The following is a 4039-nucleotide window of genomic DNA, read 5'->3' on the forward strand; positions in this document are numbered from 1 at the left end:
TGTGATAAAGAGAGCTATGGGAACAACTCAACCCCATCAACTCTCAACCCTCACCCCACAAACCCTTCACCCCTTCACCCCTCACTCTCAACCCTCACCCCTCAACCCTCAACCTCTCAACCCTCAACTCTCCAACCCTCACCTCCTCAACCACGTCAACCCTCAACCTCAACCTCAACCCTTCAAACGCCACTTTCAACCCTCAAACCCTCAACGCTCACCCTAACCCTCAACCCTCACCCCTCCCCTCAAACGTGGGCCCCTCTGTGTGAGATAGGACCGTAGTAGCAGGGTCGTTGTGGTGGGCCCCTCTGTGTGAGATAGGACTGTAGTAGCAGGGTCGTTGTGGTGGGCCCCATTGGCCCCCCTCCCAGAGGTTTCTTCTCACTTCATCTGTTAACTTGACCCCGAGCTGAATTCCTCGCTCCTCGGTGTGTTCAATAAAGACGTGAACACGTTAAATTGTTTTGTGTGATATTAGTTTAAGCAGAGTGTGTTTGTCTATTGTTGTGACTTTAGATGAAGATCAGATCAAATGTGATGACCAATTGATGCTGAAATCCAGGTAATTCCAAAGGGTTCACATACGTTTTCTTGCCGCTGTATATTTCAAGCTAGAATCCAACAGTGGTAACAGTGGTAACAGTGGTAACACTGGTAACACTGGTAACAGTGGTAACAGTGGCAACGTGTTACATATACGTGCCCTACACTACAAGCAACTTACCATCTGAGAAACATGTTAATCACACAACAATCTGTGCTGATTAGATTACTGTCATTTCCCAATAACAATACATTTAGAATTACACTGGATTAAATCTATAATGTGTCAGAACGTAGACTGAATTATATCCCTGAGTGACGTGTTGTCAGAACGTAGACTGAATTATATCCCTGAGTGACGTGTTGTCAGAACGTAGACTGAATTATATCCCTGAGTGAATGTAACGAGTTCGCTGAGAGTCGGGAAGCTATTTCAGGAAGTGTTTTAATAAATAAATGAAACAGTGACCACGAAGCACAAACAACGCACCGACATCAAAACAGAGTCAGCAACACCCGAGGAAAGAGCCAAGGGGAGGGACAGATACAGGGAAGATAATCAAGGAGGTGATGGAGACCAGGTGAGGGACAGATACGGGGAAGATAATCAAGGAGGTGATGGAGTCCAGGTGAGGGACAGATACAGGGAAGATAATCAAGGAGGTGATGGAGTCAGGTTGAGGGACAGATACAGGGAAGATAATCAAGGAGGTGATGGAGTCCAGGGGAAGACAGATACAGGGAAGATAATCAAGGAGGTGATGGAGTCCAGGTGAGTGACAGATACAGGGAAGATAATCGGAGGTGATGGAGTCCAGGTGAGGGACAGATACAGGGAAGATAATCAAGGAGGTGATGAGTCCAGGTGAGGACAGATACAGGGAAGATAATCAGGAGGTGATGGAGTCCAGGTGAGTGACAGATACAGGGAAGATAATCAAGGAGGTGATGGAGTCCAGGTGAGGGACAGATACAGGAAGATAATCAAGGAGGTGATGGAGTCCAGGTGAGGGACAGATACAGGGAAGATAATCAAGGAGGGATGGAGTCCAGGTGAGGGACAGATACAGGGAAGATAATCAAGGAGGTGATGGAGTCCAGGTGAGGGACAGATACAGGGAAGATAATCAAGGAGGTGATGGAGTCCAGGTGAGGGACAGATACAGGGAAGATAATCAAGGAGGTGATGGAGTCCAGGTGAGGGACAGATACAGGGAAGATAATCAAGGAGGTGATGGAGCCAAGGGGAGGGACAGATGCAGGGAAGATAATCAAGGAGGTGATGGAGTCCAGGTGAGGGACAGGTACAGGGAAGATAATCAAGGAGGTGATGGAGTCCAGGTGAGGGACAGATACAGGGAAGATAATCAAGGAGGTGATGGAGCCCAGGTGAGGGACAGATACAGGGAAGATAATCAAGGAGGTGATGGAGTCCAGGTGAGGGACAGATACAGGGAAGATAATCAAGGAGGTGATGGACTCCAGGTGAGGGACAGATACAGGGAAGATAATCAAGGAGGTGATGGAGTCCAGGGAGGGACAGATATAGGGAAGATAATCAAGGAGGTGATGGAGTCCAGGTGAGGGACAGATACAGGGAAGATAATCAGGGAGGTGATGGAGTCCAGGTGAGTGACAGATACAGGGAAGATAATCAGGAGGGTGATGGAGTCAAGGTGAGGGACAGATACAGGGAAGATAATCAAGGAGGTGATGGAGTCCAGGTGAGTGACAGATACAGTCCAGGAGTATAAGTGACAATGAGGTGTTGTCAGACAGACAGAATAATATCCCTGAGTGACGTGTTGTCAGACAGACAGAATAATATCCCTGAGTGACATGTTGTCAGAGAACAGAATAATATCCCTGAGTGATGTGTTGTCAGACAGACAGAATAATATCCCTGAGTGACATGTTGTCAGACAGACAGGATAATATCCCTGAGTGACATGTTGTCAGACAGACAGGATAATATCCCTGAGTGACATGTTGTCAGACAGACAGAATAAATATCCCTGAGTGACATGGTTGTCAGACAGACAGAATAATATCCCTGAGTGACATGTTGTCAGACAGACAGGATAATATCCCTGAGTGATGTGTTGTCAGACATGTAAAGCCTTGTAGCCCCTCTGATCAGTGTAATCATTTATAATGGGACGACAGTAGGAGCAGAGGCTGAGGCTAAGATAATGAATGAAATACACCACACCTTAATAACTGTCCAATCACAACCCACAGGGTAGCAGCGGCAGGTCCTGTGTTCCCGCTATGAAGCAATACCTGATCCACACATGACATTAACATGCTGTATTACAGACATGAATGGATGGAGTGTGGATTTTACTGAAATGGCTACATCTGATTCGACTGCTTGCATCAGTTACCTGATATGGAATAGAGTTCCATGTAGTCATGGCTCTATGTAGTCCTGTGCGCCTCCCATAGTCTGTTCTGGACTTGGGGACTGTGAAGAGACCTCTTGTGGCATGTCTTGTGGGGTTTGCGTGGGTGTCTGAGCTGTGAGCTAGTAGTTTTAACAGACAGCTCGGTGCATTCAGCATGTCAACACTTCTTACAAAAACAAGTAATGATGAAGTCAATCTCCCCTCCACTTTGAGCCATGAGAGATTGACATGCATATTATTAATATTAGCTCTCCGTGTACATTTAAGGGCCAGCTGTGCTGCCCTGTTCTGAGCCAATTGTAATTTTCCGAGGTCCCTCTTTGTGGCACCTGACCACACGACTGAACAGTAGTCCAGGTGTGACAAAACCAGGGCCTGTAGGACCTTCCTTGTTGATGGTGTTGTTAAGAAGGTAGAGTAATGCTTTATTATGGACAGACTTCTCCCCATCTTAGCTACTGTTGTACCAATATGTTTTGACCATGACAGTTTGCAATCCAGTGTTACTCCAAGAAGTTTAGTCACCTCAACTTGCTCAATTTCCACATTATTTATTACAAAATTTAGATGAGGTTTAGTGTTTAGTGAATGATTTGTCCCAAATACAATACTTTTAGTTTTGGAAATACTTAGGACCAACGTATTCCTTGCAACACATTCTGAAACTAAATGCAGCTCTTTGTTAAGTGTTGCAGTCATTTCAGTTGCTGTAGTAGCTGACGTGTATAGTGTTGAGTCAACCGCATACATAGACACGTCATTAGTAAAGATTGAAAAAGTAAGGGGCCTAGACWGCTGCCCTGGGGAATTCCTGATTCTACCTGGATTATGTTGGAGAGGCTTCCATTAAAGAACACATTGTTCTGTTAGACAGGTAACTCTTTATCCACAATATAACGAAAGGTGTAAAGCCGTAACACACATGTTTTTCCATCAGCGGAATATGATTGATAATGTCAAAAGCCGCACTGAAGTCTAAGAAAACAGCTCCCACAATTGTTTTAATAATTATTTTCTCTCAGCCAATCATCATCAACTGCCATGCTTGTTGAATGTCCTTCCCTATAATCGTGCTGCAAGTCTGT

The 4039-nt window shown here is 45.4% G+C and overlaps 1 long non-coding RNA gene across 4 annotated transcripts; it reads left to right on the plus strand.

The window, feature by feature from the left end:
- Positions 1-1007: 1007 nt before the first annotated feature.
- On the plus strand, positions 1008-2287 carry LOC139025463 (uncharacterized). Of its 4 annotated transcripts, XR_011477056.1 has the most exons (5): positions 1008-1304; positions 1351-1398; positions 1444-1505; positions 1600-2174; positions 2223-2287. It is a non-coding gene; the product is annotated as an uncharacterized lncRNA (long non-coding RNA). The 4 variants fall into 4 exon arrangements; XR_011477055.1 differs by lacking the exon at positions 2223-2287 and having other exon boundaries at positions 1600-2199; XR_011477057.1 differs by lacking the exon at positions 2223-2287 and having other exon boundaries at positions 1008-1209; positions 1600-2199.
- The last annotated feature ends 1752 nt before the right edge of the window (positions 2288-4039 follow it).

The sequence above is a fragment of the Salvelinus sp. IW2-2015 genome, unplaced genomic scaffold (assembly GCF_002910315.2).
Source record: "Salvelinus sp. IW2-2015 unplaced genomic scaffold, ASM291031v2 Un_scaffold2734, whole genome shotgun sequence".
NCBI lineage: Eukaryota > Metazoa > Chordata > Actinopteri > Salmoniformes > Salmonidae > Salvelinus > Salvelinus sp. IW2-2015.